General features: G+C 39.5%; 1 protein-coding gene across 1 annotated transcript in view; it reads right to left on the reverse strand.

Moving 5' to 3' along the window:
• PRLR (prolactin receptor) overlaps positions 1-16,886 on the reverse strand; it is a 60,124-nt gene that overhangs the window by 31,582 nt on the left and 11,656 nt on the right. The gene's annotated exons all lie outside the window — the stretch shown is intronic.

Raw genomic sequence — 16,886 nt, forward strand, 5'->3', positions numbered from 1 at the left:
ACACAAGGAAAGGCTCCTGGGTCCAGATAAGTCAGGAAGAGATCACTTACCAATTACTCCCACAGGTGAAATAGACTTGACTTTGGGAAATAAGTTTAATGTATTACCAATCAATTCAGAGTAAGATAATGAGATATAAAAGTAAAGCTTAAAGCACTTTTCCCCAGCCCCTCCCTTCTACTCAGGTTCAGCTTTACTCTCAATTTTTCTACTTTCCCCACCCCCAGCCCCTGCCATCAAGGTAGGTGAATAGGGAGTGGGAGTTGTGGTCAGTTCATTACACAGGAAAAATTCCTTACATGTTTCCCCTTCTCCTGTGGGGTCTCTCCCATGGGAGACAGTTCTCCACAAAACTTCTCCTACTCAACATGACTGTTTCCCATGGGCTGCAGTTCTCCACAAACTGCTCCAGTTTGGGTCCCCTCCACAGGGTGCAGTCCCTCAGGCACAGGCTGCTCCACTGTGGGTCCCAGTGGGGTCACAGGTCCTGCCAGGAGTCTGCTCCAGCACAGGCTTCCCACGGGGTCACAGCCTCCTTCAGGCACATCCACCTGCTCTGGTGTGGGCTCCTCCAGGGGCTGCAGGTGGATCTCTGCTCCCCCCTGAACCTCCCTGTGCTGCAGGTGGATCTCTGCTCCCCCCTGAACCTCCAGGGGCTGCAGGTGGATCTCTGCTCCCCCTGCACCTCCAGGGGCTGCAGGTGGATCTCTGCTCCCCCTGCCCCTCCAGGGGCTGCAGATGGATCTCTGCTCCCCCTGCACCTCCAGGGGCTGCAGGTGGATCTCTGCTCCCCCCTGAACCTCCAGGGGCTGCAGGTGGATCTCTGCTCCCCCCTGAACCTCCAGGGGCTGCAGGTGGATCTCTGCTCCCCCTGCACCTCCAGGGGCTGCAGGTGGATCTCTGCTCCCCCCTGAACCTCCAGGGGCTGCAGGTGGATCTCTGCTCCCCCCTGAACCTCCAGGGGCTGCAGGTGGATCTCTGCTCCCCCTGCACCTCCAGGGGCTGCAGGTGGATCTCTGCTCCCCCCTGAACCTCCAGGGGCTGCAGATGGATCTCTGCTCCCCCCTGAACCTCCAGGGGCTGCAGGTGGATCTCTGCTCCCCCTGCACCTCCAGGGGCTGCAGGTGGATCTCTGCTCCACCCTGAACCTCCAGGGGCTGCAGATGGATCTCTGCTCCCCCTGCACCTCCAGGGGCTACAGGGGCACAGCTGCCTCACCATGGGCTGCACCTCAGGCTGCAGGGGAATCTCTGCTCTGGCACCTGGAGCACCTCCTGCCCCTCCTCCTCCACTGACCCTGTGTCTGCAGAGCTGTTCCTCTCACACACTCTCAATCCTCTCTCCCTCTCCCTCACTCCCTGTGTGCAGCAGTTTTCATTCCAGAAATGTTGCCACTGTCACTGGTGGGCTCAGCCTTGGCCAGTGGTGAGTCCATTTTGGATCTGTCCAGCATTAACTCTGCTGGATGTGGGAGAAGCTTCTGCCAGCTTCTCACAGAAGCAGCTGTAATCCCACCTGTCATGCCCTGCTACAAAACCCTTCTCACACAAAACCAATACACTGACTAAGGACATTGTGAATTGACAAAATGGGTTCTCTGCCAGCTCTACCATGGCAGCATAGAGTAAGAAAATACTCATCCTGGTTGTTGTAATGATTGATGTACCATCTCTCTTCTCAACCCAGGAGATGAGGTTTGAATCACAGACAGCTGGTAGGAAACAAAACTGTTTTCAAATAATTCCATTCTACACAGTGGTATTAACCTTTGTTGATGGTGCCAGGGAATGAGGAGTGGCTTGGGACATTGCTTATCCCTTACACCCTCAGCTGCTGAATATTTCTTGGCCACTGATAACACTTTGTGCCCTTGAATACAGTAAATCTGTCATTTTGTGAGAAAAAAAGCTCTCTTAATTACAATTTTGCAATACTGACTCAACAGAAGTTAAGCTCTGAAATGCATCAATAACACACGATTAAAGCTGAGACCAGAGTGGAAGAAAAAATATGTTTTTCCATGCAGTGGAACTAAAAAAGCTTGATTTTATAAGAATTTATTTCACCTTGCCACTTTAACACCAGCTTCCTTCTACCTGATATCCTCTATTATACTTCACTGGCCAAGAGACTGAAAGGCTATGGCTGGGCTGCAGAGAAACTGATGTCAATAGGTTCTTCCTACACAAGTTGGCTTGAATGGCCAGCATACATATGCTGACAGTCTAAAAGATTTTTGCCAAAAGGAATCTCATGTTAAATAAATTCTGCACAATCTTCCCTTCACATCAGCAGAAATACTAATTAGAGATTTCTGTTCCATTCATTTGACAATTTTTGGAAAAAAAAAAAATTTGTATTAGCTTTGTGAACTTTATCTACTTTTATAGAAGACTTATACTAGACAACAGTATAAAAAATATTTGAAGGAATGAGCCTATACATTGTGAGATCAGTTAACCTCATGTGCCTAGTAAACCAATAGGAGTGTCACGTTCCAAATATCCAATAATTATTTTTAAGTTTAATTTTATTTTTCTGGTAAGGTTGTAATAGTGTTTCTGTTCACTCTGATAATGCAGTTCTCTTTTTATGGGTTGCCACCTGAGTAAAGAGGGCATAGGCTTTTAAAAAACATGTGGACTACAAATTATTGTCTGACTTGGATAAGAATGGACTTGTTTGGTCATGTACCTAGAAACCAGGAGGATTTTCCTCATTCTAGCAAAATCAGTCCCAAATATCTTATTTCTTATGGCATTTACTAATCTAGGCTAGAATTGTTTTCTAGTCCTCCTTTTTACCTTCTGGCTGAGAATGCAAGAGTTACAGTGACAGGAAAAAAGTATAACCAGGACAGAGTCTAACTACAGGTTCATCTTTAAGGTTCTTGAATGGGAAGGAATGAGGTTTGCTTGATCCTTGCTCAAATTTTCTATTTATTTTAGTGGCAGCTTAATGTAAAATACATGAAGAGATCTGAGGGAAGGAAACAGAATACTTTAGAATAGTAATGAAAAAGAATTTGCAGGATACCCTGGATCTGAATGCAGATGTGGAAAATTACTTGCTGTTGAATTGGCAGGGTGGTTGAGACTGCTACACAAGTTAAGGAAGAACATGAAATACAAAGAGGTTCACGTGACTGATTAGGAACTTTGGGCCTTGCCTAGCTTTCTCTGCTGGTCACAAAGAAATGTTGAAGAGACAGGCCAGTAGTTTTGTTTGGACAAAAGTCAGATGGAAAGGTTTGGAGTTGTAGATTCTTTGGCAGTCACTACAGAGAAGACAGATGGGGTTGTCTATTCAGATGAATGCAGAATACGACGTGGAGGGAGAATGAAAGAGAATCAAGAAAAGACCTCTGCAGAGAAAGAAGTGAGGACATGCTGTAGCAGAATTGTGGAAGACAAAGGTAAAAGGAAAACTATCTCCTGTTGTGTGTGTCTCTACATGTAAGCATGCAGAAGGGAAGGGAGGCAGAAATAGAAAAGACTGTGGTAGGGGAAAAGGCACCAAATTACTTACATTTGTAATTTTTTAAGAGAGAAATCAAATACTTGGCAATTAATTGATATTTCACAAGTTGCATATTAAACATTGAGAGTTTGCATATAAGGACTTGTGGTGTTGCCATCCTGAAATTAGCCAACTATTTCTGTTTGTCAAATGAGACTTGCAGAAGCATGTATTTGTTTAACTTTCTTTCCAAATGTCCTAAAAACATGTACTAAAAATGTTCTTCAAGAGTAATCCATATTGTTTGTCTGAACACAGGTAAGAAAGCCAAAAAAGCTCGGTGACCTCAACACTAGATTTACAACAGCTGTTTAATGTGGAATATGGAAAACCAAGTACATGTTTGTTTAGAACTCCATGAAATCCTGTGAACATTTGCAGCTTAAATGTTTGAGTAAACAAACCTGCAAGGTTAAGAAGCATGACATCCATATATTCTCCTGCATGTGTTGAATTACACTAAGTTAGGTATGACAGGTAAATCTTATTGCCAAGACTGAAAAGATCAGCTAAGTACAAGCTACTTCTTACTGAGAGCCCTGCTAATGAAGGATTAAAAAAGCAGAGGTAATTGTGTGGGACATGCACACAGGAATCATTTAATTCAGGAAATGGTGAACACAGAAAAAGACTCTGTATGGATGCAGATTGTAAAAAAATGCACTAAAAATTGAAAACAAAAGCAGAAGGACCCAGCAGTGCCACCTAAATTTCGTGGGACCTATTAAGGTTTAGCAGAACAGCACAAACCCACAGAATTAAAGAATAATTCATGCAGGAGGATCTCTAATCCATCCTCTGCTGAAGGCACTTACGCAAGACCAGTACATGAGGCTAGAACATGTTGCTCTGGGTTTATCTATTCACAGCATGAAAATCTCAAAGGATGGGTACTGCAAAACGTCTCTGAGGCAGCATGTTCCGCTGCCTGACTGTCCTTAGGGTGACCAAGCAGTACCTGATACTCAGTGAGAACCTCTCTTGTTTTAACATATGCCTCGTCTGTTGCCTACCATGCAAATCCTGCCCTTATCCTCCCAGTGACTTCCCTGCAGTTCCTGACTGGAATACTGCCATCAAAATGGAGGCCTGTATTTTTCCTTTCTGTTTATAGCTCTACTGTCCCTTTGCCCCTGTCTGGTAGTAATCCAAACCCTTTACTTTCTTGGAGCACTTTTCTGAATTTTAGGCTGTCTTTCTGATCCAGTAATCGTATATTAATTCTATGATGTTTGTTGCCCTTTCTCCATCTTGGAAGCAAATGAAAAGTGCGAAATGAAAAGGACAGTTCCTTCAGTCACATTTGGCTAAGTGTGAACAATCTAGGAAAAAAAGAAAAAAGCACTTGACCTACATGAAAAAGGGTATGCCAGCACCCTAATGGTGCAACTTAATATGAATGTCTATATTTCTATAAAAGGAAACAAAATTGAAATAGGTAATAAAAATGAATTCAAATGAGCTACTGCTGTTTTTTCAAAACAGTCCTAACTTGAAATGATAATTTTGTTTAATTTTTCTGGAATAAGTGTTATTAAATAATAAAACAAAATCATCAGCTTCCATAGAACTGTCAGCTAGGACAGCAAACAGATCTAAACCCCGCCCCCCAGTAAAAAAAAGTTATGTGTGAGACAATTACCAAGTCATATATTGACACTGAATTATTCGCCTTGTTATACTGTGTATTTCGACTTCCCTCTGTTTATATTGTCTGTGTCTGGATGCAGTTAGAAATCCACTTAGTTGCAAATAAGCTAGGTGGTCTGAGTAGGGAGGAAATACACTACCAGGGTTTCAGCAAAGACTGTGAGCCACCCTGTGGGCCCTCACACACTCAGTGCAAATGGCTGATAATGAAATAGCCTTTAAATCAGAGATTTTGTTCTAGGCTCAGGAAAGGATTACACATTTTGACTGGTGTAATATTATCAGCTTTCCCTAGCCTGTTTGGGATGAACATTCCAAAAACCGCACAAGAACAAGCAGCAAAAAACTACAACAATCCACTGCTAAAATAAAACCTATTCAAACTTTGTGTGCAGAAGAAATAGTTCTAGAACATTTTGTGCTTGGCCTGATGCTGCTGCCCATCATTACAAATGAAAAAGATTAGCATAGGTGACAATGCATTTTTCTCTGTCATTTTCATGAGAGCTGCATGGTCCCAGTGCTAGTGTGTTCCTGTTAATGTCCTTGTCTCCTGTTAGAGGAGGTGCCACATGGCCTCCTGGCCTGTTAGAAAGAGACTGTTTTCCTGTTCAATAACATCACTGACAACAACTGTTAAGCTTTACAGCTATTGAAATGAATGCAGTTGTGTCAATAACAAATTATCAGTCCATTGTTCTTAGCCCTTAACGCTGGAGATATCTCCCCAAGGCCCTGTGAACACATCCATAATTCTCTTCATGGTGGCAAGAGGCTGATGTAACTTATTCAAGAATGGATACAATCAAGGTTGATGTGTAGAGAAAAGACACTGCCTTGCCCTTAGCAACAGAAAATACAGTAAGGCTTTGAAATTCTCATATGCTTTCCCACTTTTTCTTCCTTTTTTGTTTTTGGTTATGCAAGGCATAAGCCTTGCAAGTTCCACTGATGTTGTTTTTGTGCTTGTATGGGAAGTGCAGTGCCTTCTTCCTCACATTCCTCCTTATATATGAATATATAAGTACCTTGTGAATATGTGTGAAAAACTAAGCAAGTTCCACTCTGAATCAGAATGTATTCTAGGACATGCAAAAAGTGAGATAATTTTATTTTAAAATAAAACATGCTGTTTATATGCAATAACTCTGGAAACAGGCTTAGAAAATTTCTAATATTATAATGCAGCAGAGCTCCAGTTGTACCTGCAATGATTAACCTGATTTAAAGATAAAAATATTAATCTCCCTAGTTTTGTGTATAAACAACCGAAATGAAAACCTGAATGCAAATTCTTAGAGTGTCCCCTTCATCACAATGGACTAATAAGATTTCTTGGGATTCCTCTCTTGAAAATATTTACCTTCCCTATTTTTGAATGTCAGTAACTATGTAGTTATTATTTCCATTCTGTGGTTGCAATTTCCTATGCTATATCTTCTGAAAAGGTACTTAATGCATCAGCTGTTCTAATTTTTCAGATGCTTCCCCTTATTCAGATAAATAAGTAACTTTTTATACAAATAAGTGGAGAAAATGTACATCTCTTTTAGTAAACAGCTGATTTCAACTCCATGGAGGTAATTCCAATACAGAAATAAAAAAAAGTCAATACAGCTTACAATTTTCCCAGCCAAATTTCACAAAAGCTTCACAGCTTCTCTCACACCTCATCAACTGAACAGAAATTACCATGATTTCCATCTTCTCTGATGGCACAGTGAGTGAAATACATTGAATACAACTGAAAATAAAACCTGAAAGGTTATTTCACTTATCCCAGCTTTTATGACTATACGTATTTTTTAATTTTAATATTGTAAGTATTTTTTCCTGTTTAAAAAAAGAAAGATTAAGTAAAAACATAACCTTTCCTTAAAAAAAAAAACAAACCATCTTTTGCAGTCTGTTTTTAGGATGATGCCCAGTTAGGTTTTTAAGGATTAGAGCGAACTCATACAAGCTGTCTTTGCACAGCATTCTATTCTTAAATGAGCTGCTAACAAAAACTTTGTGTAACATTGCATTTTTATACTTTATTTTTCAGACTTCAGGTTGAGATGCATTCCTCTAGCTAACAGCTTAAAAACTGAGAAGGATCAAATAGAAAATCACAAACTAAGAAGGAGTTTGGAAGAACTTGTAGACGAAATAACTGTTGATGAAAGTACTCTTGGAAGCCAACAATGATGACACTGAATGTTTCACAAAAACCTCTACAAAAGAAATAAACCTGAATATCACAAAACTCAGATTATAAATTTAAGCCTTCACTGCGTGTCCCAGCAAGGTGAAGTATTAACTCATCCCTTAAATGTTTTTTATGCTGTGGAAAGAAGTGAAAGACAAAGTTTATGTTGACCTAAATGTATTTGATGGAAAGAACAGTAACAATGATCTTGACACAGGATAGCACAAAATAGCAGAGCCACGGGTTAGGGATGGGGTTTGTGGGTAACTGCAGCAGGGCTGAACAGCTCTCAAAGGTGAGGACAAGGTGCTTAAATGCTCTTCAAAGAAATAAAGAGTCTGAATGCACTGACTGCTGAAGAGGGAGAAACAGGAAAAGAAGCTTAGTTTAAGCAGATTCTATGCAGTACCTGTTTTCAGTAGCTGGATTTTTCTGTAAGGAAAAGGAGTCTTTATATTTTGAACCATTACTTATGCATAAAATATAAAATTCCAGGTGCCATTTTTGCAACTAGAGAGGAGGCATTGCTGAATTCAAACCTTCAACAGTTTTATGCTTTGCTGTATCCACGTGCCCTAGATAAAAGTAAGCACTATTTACTTAAACCATACACTGACTACTGACCACACACAGACTTCTGTTAATGATTTACACATCCAGGAAAGGAAGCCCTCGGGTATATTTACATCAGCAGCGTAAAGCAAATTTGCAATAAATTCTGCGGCCATGAGGTAATAAAGAAAGCATTTTCTTTCACTCTGTGACTCTCAAGAACCAAAACCCTGCTCAGTCAAAACATTCATCTGCCTCGTCTCACCAATCCTAGCTGCTTTATAGGACAGCAAGCAGCCCTGCTCCATCACAGGATAATGTGCATCCAAGAGGTAAGAATGAGAAAAAAACACCAGCTTGTCTTGGTTATCCCAATGCCTTACTGGCTCAAATAGACGATGTAGACAAACACAACTCTGAAAGCACAACAGCAGATCAAATTAAGGAAGCTATGGGAGAAAACACCAAGAAAAGACATGTAGAAGGCAGATGTAGATAAAAAAGTATACTTGACACTAAGAGCTGAGGTTGATTGTAGGCTAAAACAATGACATAAAAAAGTAAATCTCAGCAGCAGGGAATTCTGTGAGATAGATGCGAACTTCAGCCCTTCGCACAGCATGAAAGAAGACTGCTGCCTAAAGCATAGAGCTGAAAAATGTTCCGTCTAAAATATTACATGTAGACATAATAAATGTTGTTGTTTTTAAATTTTCAAAAGATTTGCTTTAGGTTTTATGCAACCAGTATGGGATTAGGTCACAAATGCATTGAACCATTCAGTTTAAACTTTTTTGAGTTTTTCTCAAAAAATCACTGAAGATTATGCAGAAGAAAATTGCCTCAGTGCAGGAACTCTTTCATCTCTGAATCTAGATGTTTGCCAAACAGGTGACCATGAAACTACATAAAATACCTATGAACAAACAAATTTGATATTTCATAACATATCTAATTTTTCTACTGTGACATGTGAAATTTCAAGCATTCTTCTTTCCTATAGAGAGCCGGTGCACAGAAAATATGAACAAAAACATGGGGAAGATGCTAAGAGAATAAAAAAACGGTTGCTTTTAAATAAAGGTGGCATCATTAGAGACAAAGTATTCAAGTCACTGGATACCTCACCTTCCTAAAATCCTTGGAAATACCACGATCCTGCTAACCATAGTTTTATTTAAAGAGGACTATAAATAAGGGATGAAATAGGACTCACCCAATATGTGTGTATTGATATGTACATACATATGATATGTATGATTCTAGACATTCCAGGTGATTATTCAAAAAGTTATCATCTTCTATTCTGCTTGAATGTGCTGATACTCTTATTAATGAGACTACCAGGAAAAATATGGATCTTATCTAAAATACTTAAGATTGCTGTGATGCAAGATCAGGATATCTGATCTTAGATGAGGATATATTTATCTATGTACTAACATAGAGAGATAGGTAACTGAACTTCAATTAAAATAACAGTTACTTCCTATAACAACTAATTCATCATATATAATGATGAAACAAAGAGCTTTTGTTTCCCAAAAAAGCATATCTTATACAGTCCTGAAGAGGGAGAGATATTAATTAGCTTTGTTTCCACTTGTCCAAAAATTTTGCCGACTTTAGATCCCTAATATTGATTTTATTCCACTGTGTTACAGGCTGTACATGTGGGAGGAAAAGCTGCAGCAAAGGCAGGGAACAGAGGCTCAGCAAGTGGGTACAGGCACAGATTAAGTCCCTCCTGCAGCTCCTGCTGTTAATGCTTAAGAGGGAAGAAGGTCTCCAGCTTGTGAGGCAGCTGGGGCTGCCAAAGAAAGAGCTCAAGGAGACTAGTACGTGAGGGGGAGATTGGTGCTCTATTACTGCTACACTTTTACATATGGTAGAACTTGATGATGCTGTAGGTCTTTTCCAACCTCAGGGATTCTGTGATTCTATGATACAGGTCCCGGTGATTGATCTGCAAATCTCAAGGACACAATAAAAAATTACTTTGGGTCAGGAGCACTCCTAAATAATGGACACATAATAAATATTCCCCCCAGTATTTTGCAACTGGGAAAAGAGGAGCTATACTGCTGGTATGAACTAGCCATGTTTTCAGCATGCTAAGTAGAGCCAGTCTTTCTAGACATTCCAGGTCATTATTTAAAAAGTCATCTGCTTATATTCTGCTTGATTATACTGATACCTAATAATGAGACTACCAGGAAAAATACGGATCTTATCTAAACTACTTATAATTAAGATTAGTGTGAGGCAAGATTAGGATATCTGATCTTACATGTATATTTGAAAGAGAAAAATTTTAATTTTGATAAGGCCTGTCTTATCCACTCTCTTTACAATTAAGCTAAATATTACGACCCTGTGACAAAAGAAGCACTGGATTTGAAGCACTCTTACACAAGAGGAATGGGTGCATCAAATGGAGCTCAGTCACACTCTAACAAGTGACACTGCAAGAAGCCCAAGTAGCCTGTAAGACTATGTATATAACCTGCAAAAGTGTCTGCAGCAACTATTTCTGTTAAAATCAGTGTTACTGATAAAGAAAAATGGCAATCCTAAATGGAATAGGAAAAAAGATTACCAGGAATATACACAGTGAACACATATATTTAATTTCTTCAGAAACTCTATTAATTACAGATTTACTCCTTCCATGACATTGCCAGAGTCCACTCTTAATGCTGAACACCAAATTCAGTACTAAAATTTTCCATGAATCCTGAAAAAAGATCTCCAGCTTTGAATCATAAAATAAAATTAATTCCAAAACAAAAGACATTGGTGCCTTCATGTTTTCCCCTGTATAGTGCAAAGCCTTGATTTGATTTATTTCTGTTTTAGCTCAGTCTTTCAGTGTCTGTGAATGAAAGCCCATGATTTTTCCACTTGAAGAAGGATACAGAAATGACACCGGTGGTTGGCAACCGCAGGCAATTAAGTCAACTAAACTTTGTAATTATCATGTAAAGAATCAGCAATAATGAACTTCGTTTTTAATCAATCCCTTAACACTACTATGTTGCAGAAAAAAAAATCATATGCATCCTTCTTTTGTAAATTACTGCACTTTCTCAAATCATTATCTTATCCCTAACCATGGCCAGTAATAAAAATATGGCAAGCAGTCATCTAAGTTAAATATTTAATTATTTTACCTTCTATAGTAACCCCATGGACAGAGTAATCTCTCCTGTTGTGCATTGTCCGTATTCAGTATATACAGAAAAATCTCACTGAATTTAGCATTAGCAGAAGATACACATCTGACACCTGACTTCTACACAGTAGTTTTCTACTTAATTGGGCAAAATATAAAAATTCCATAAAAGTCAAATTAACAGTTTTCAATGAAACAGAATGCCTGAAAACCTCACACAATTAAAGACAACCAAAATTAGTTTGATATAGATCAAGGATATTCCCCGATGTCACTGCCACTTATGCCAACATTAATTTGAGTGATTCGAGCATAATAAGTTGCAATACATCTTCAAACAAGAACAAAAATGTGATGCAAGAAAACGCCTCACAAATTATAAAAGAAACCATGTGAAAACTGCACACATAATAACACATTCAATATCATCCTTGAAAACAAAACTGTTAAGTATTTGCTAATTAGAATGGCATTTAAAGCAAGATTTTAAGCTAACGAAGTTCTTTTCAAATCATCAACCTCTTTCTCATTCTGAAGAATGGTAACTCACAAAAGTTAACTATGAAGCAATTATTTGTGTAATGTTTTACCAAGGGAACAACAGCTTCAATACTTTTATTTCAAGACTGGCCACACTTTGAATAATTGCTATAGCTGTCTAGAGTTTACTTCACAAATAAACTGAACAATTCATGCTAGTTAAAATTATCAGCAATTGGTTTCCACATATTGATTTAATGTTAGGGTTGCTATTTCTTTATCTGTGTTTACAGATATTTTTCATCACAGCACATGTGGTCTAGGATCAAATTGCAGCTCAAATTCAATTCTATTTTTCTCTAATGGTGTAGCTGTGTTCTACTGTAGCCCTGTGGGTCTGTAAACACACTACAGCCATTGGTGACAACAGGCAGCACACTGTCCTGACTTTGCAAGTCTGCAGTACTGAGGCTTGTCAGGCTTACTTAGAAATTTTCTTTGTTGAATTGCACGTTTTGCAGGGCTTGTTTAGATGAAGAATTAATTTTTTAAATTTATTTAAGTTTTTGCTTTTCTTTTTCTGTATAACTATAACTTTATATAGAATAGTAACATGTAGTTATTCTGATATGATGGAATATTTAATAATGGCACAATGACCTAGTCTAGAAGAATACAAGCCTGGTCTGATGCATGAATAAGGTCAGAGAATAAGGACAGAACGTATAAATCAAAGTCAGGCATGAAAAGGAATTATGAGAAATGGGGGGCAAACTGACCCAATCCAAGGTCTGTAAACTACTTACCAACAGCCTGTTAATGAATCCCCATAATGAGCTGAGCAAAATGAAGTTAACGAAGAACAATATCCTAAATACATAAACCCCAAAAGTAAACTTTAAACCATTGGACCAATGAGTAAATAGCAAGGTGCAGAAGATTAGCAAATATAGAAAAATGGCTCAAATTTTATCCTGGGGAAGGGAATGAAGAATGCAGTAACCTATTCCTCCTAGTGGAAACCAGCAAGTCACCATAGCATCAATATTTCACTCCTCTGAAAGATCTGAATTACTTACTTGTCTGCTGCACTGCTTTCCTTTCACCTCTGCCTGAGGCAGACCTGATCATGCCATCATACTATACACAGGAACAGAAAGCCCATTGCCAGCACAGTGACATCACATAACTGAGTACTTCAGTTATAGAACAGAGATTACCTGCCTTTGAAGCATGGGGTTTTTTCACTGCATGTATATAGAACTGCTATATGTACATGCATGAGAAGAGGAGGCAAGGGATGTTTGTAAGATTTATATATGGAGCTCAGCAAACAGATTAATTTCTAAACCTATTCAATGTAATGCTTTCTCATGTTCACATCCTTCTGCTGGAATTGCTTATATAGTCAATTATCTGTTTCAGCATTCATTTCTAATAGTCTTTATAATGTGTAAGCCACCCTTTAGAAACAAGACATGTGCTGGTCTGGACTACTGACTAATGCATAGTTTAGTGTGATGTTGCTACAGCAACTAAAAAGATGAAATTACATGTCATATATAATTTACGTGTTACTTAGAACATACAGCTTTCTAAAAGCCATTAACCAGACAGAAGTGCTGTGATGGAGAAGACAAGGATATTTTAAAGCATTCTAAAATATTTTCCATTGTTCTGAAGGAGTAAAGAAGTAAATCAAAGTAATAAGCAGAATAAATAGGAGTGAAGAATTTGAAAATAAGAGAGCATTCACCTTTAACATGATACCAGCATTTCTCAGGGTCCAGTTGCCAGAAGAACATATTTCTAGATCATGGACAAACACTAGACTTTCTACTTCAGTACTAAGTGAATGTTTGTGGACCACATCATAGTGTGAAAATATTTTTGCAGACCACATGTTGCCCATAGGAAAACAACTACTCTCTGAATGAAATCTTGAGAGAATTCCAAAATGGGGTCTTGGTCTTCCCTCCAGTGGACCTCCTTAGCAAACACATTAAGTGTTCATTAAGGTAGTCTTGGTCCTCCATCCTCACATCCTCCAGCTCTCATCCTCCCTGTAGAGACACAAACTAATATGAAAATGAAACCAGTATGTGTTTGTGTGGTGATAGTGGTGGTAATGGATAAATTTAGCAGATAAACTGAGACAATTCAAATTGGCAAATTTCATGATTTAGTGAAGCTATTTATGCATTGAGTTTGAAAGTGAACTCGAAAACATGCAGCTTGTAATGTCACTGCAAATAGAAAGTACCCATGATTGGGTTAAAATTTAAGATTTACCAAATGGGTGCACATTTTGGATACAAAAGTGAACAAAACATCTGGGAATGTGTCTGGGGATATTTTCCAGACCACAGCAGGAAGATTAATGAACTAAGTCTGTCAGGCTAAAATGGAAGCTTACTGAGGGACTGGATAAGGTTTTGATTTAAGAAAAAAGGAAAAGAAAGAAAAGCAGTAAAACAATCTATAGAGTGGATAGGCGTGCTGCTCATTGTCAAAAAGACTGTAATTCTTTGCTTATGTATAAACACTAGAGAGTTTCATAATTATGTAAAAAGGGAACATTTTGTACTGCCAACCAGAGAAGAAATTCTGTAATGGGAAGATGCCCAGTCTTTTTCTGAAGTACCAGAGGGTTTCTGGCACTCATATTTAGAAGTGAGGCAAGCTTCTGCACGTTCAACACACTCTCTGAGAGCACCAAACAGTAAAACCACTTGAGTGCCCAAAGCTTACTATACTTTCCACAGCACCATCCTCCTGCACAGTGTTGCAATATGTCATTTCATTGCTGGAGACAAAGACAACATGAATCCAGCTGGACTACAGCACCTGCCTTGTTTTACTTAAGACATCTGTGCAGATATGTTCAAGTTTTGAAAATGCTACCTTCTATGTGGACATCAGCGCCTACAGTCCATAAATGGACTAGGTAAAAGTGCAAAACTAAAGTAAACAGACTATGAGTGTAACAAATGTCAGTACAGGGACAACTGGAAGAGGAGCGGAGAGGAAGAACTCTAGTTATTGTCCTTGAGCCTATAACATGCATGAATCATCACTGTAATGTGATGGAGAAGAATACAAGAAGGTCTGTAAATGTACCCAGGAGGCAGAGGCAAAGCTTCTATTCACTCAGCTCCTGGTATCCTTTTACTGTGTTTCAAATAAATCTTCGAGATATCAACTCACCTAGATTTGTAACTCAAAAACAGTGAGCTACAATTACCAGCTAATTCCATCCAGCTGGGACACTCCTTCCTCCTTCTGGCAAGGAGTATTAACGCCACTGAACTTATTGGCTCCTACCCATCCTTTGCCTCACACACAAAGAAATCCCCTTACCTCTGGAACAATCAGTCTAACAAACTTTAGCCAGCCATGAAAAGAAGCAGAGCTGCAGGGAGTCTGTTTCATTATCACCTAATACGAAGGACAAAGACTCAAGACAGTGAGATAGATTATAGCTCTGGAAGGAAGTCGCCCTTAAGGATGCCACAAAGGATGGGGCACCCTCCTGAGTCAGTGGTTCCTGAGCACCTGATCAGTGCTAGCACCATGCCTAGTCATGCTCTTACAGTGAAATCTCAACTGCAAGTCTTCCTGAATGTGTTTGAGTCACTTTGGAAAAACACATGTTATAGCAAGCAGACGCATGCAAGGCTGTCAGAGATACCCTGGCCAACTGGAGGATGTCGGTTAGAACAACAAGGACTGGCAGCTTTGCCCCATGCTTTCTCTAAAGAATTGCTTCAGATTAAGGCCACGGACCCTGTTATATCATGCCATCTTTTCTTGTAAGGCATTCCATACTGCAAGCATAAACTGTTCACTCAAACACTATTAACATACTGCCTGGGAAAGGGAGTCCTGGCTTTGAGACAATGCATCACGAGCTGCATTAAAGGTAGGCCAGCAGGGTCCTATAGGAGACAGGGCAGCAGAAATTGTTTGTGCTAGAAACAGCAGAGGAAGATGCAGGGCAGTAGGACTGGATTACATAGCGTAAGGACTGAAAAGGGGAAATACAAATGTCATTGGATCTCTAATGGCTTGCCAGCTATTATAGAAGCTGCTCTTTTGATCTTGACAGAAAAAAAACCCTCACTAATAGGAAAAGTCTGGGCAGCAATAAAAAAAGGCAGAAAAAGAAAAGAAAAAGATACAAAAAGAAGAAGAAAAAAAAAGCCCTACTGCCACAAGCTATTGGAGTAAAATCTTGTTCAGATACAGCCAAATGTCCTGTGTGCCCCATTAGACTGCATCTTAAATAGAGAATTTTCTTTCACACAGAAATGAAGGCTATCTAAGCATTATTGTGAAATCCAAGGAAGTCCTTTTGCTAATCATAAAAAGACTGAAATCAAACCCATGAAAAAGCTTTTTTTAAAAATGAGATGGGTGATCTTGGTTGGTTGCCAAACAACCAGACATCTACTCTTATGCCCCTCTTCAACAAGACACGAGGCAACATTAAAAAACTGGTAGGTTGACAAGAAGAGAGGGAAATCACCCACCAATTACCATCTCAGGCAAAATAGATTAAATATGAGTAATTTAATTTAATTTAATTTAATTTATTGCAAATTTAATAGATTTGGATGATGAGAAGAGACAAAGACAAAATTAAAATAATCCCTTCTTCCTCATATCTTTTTTATATATATCCAGCCTCAACTTAATTCCTTCATTCGTGGAGTCCTTTACTCTCCACCACTAAGTTGGACCAGGGAGAACTGGGGAATGGAGGGTTGTGGTCAATAAGCACTAGTTAATCTCTGTTACTCCTTCCTTCCTCTGCTGCTCACATGTACTGTTCTCCTGTTCCAGCACAGGTCCTTCCCTAGGGCTGAAGTCCCTCAAGGACTGCTCCAGCATGGCTCAGTCAGGAAAAGTCAACCTGTGCCAGCGCAGGTCTCTTCTCTGGCTGCTGTGTGGGTATGTGCCCCAACATGGTCTCTCCCACGAGATGCAAAAGAACACCTGCTCTGATGCCTAGAGCGTCTCCTCCCTTCTTCTCACATGCTGGTGCTCACACTGCTGTTTTCTCACTTTTTCTTCCATTACTCCTCACACTGGCATGAAGGGTTTTACCCTCTCTTAAATATGCTTTCACAGAAGTGCCCCCAGCTTGGCTGATGGGCTCACTGGTGTCCTATGGTGGGTCTGCTTGGAGCCAGCTGTGTTTGGCACAGGGCAGTCCCTGACCTTTTCTTGCAGAGGCCACCCCTAATACTAACACTTTGACACCTACATCCAGTATGTCCTCTGGCTTTTGAGATGTGAAAGCAGTAAAGCCTGTTC

This window comes from Anomalospiza imberbis, chromosome Z (assembly GCF_031753505.1).
Source record: "Anomalospiza imberbis isolate Cuckoo-Finch-1a 21T00152 chromosome Z, ASM3175350v1, whole genome shotgun sequence".
NCBI lineage: Eukaryota > Metazoa > Chordata > Aves > Passeriformes > Viduidae > Anomalospiza > Anomalospiza imberbis.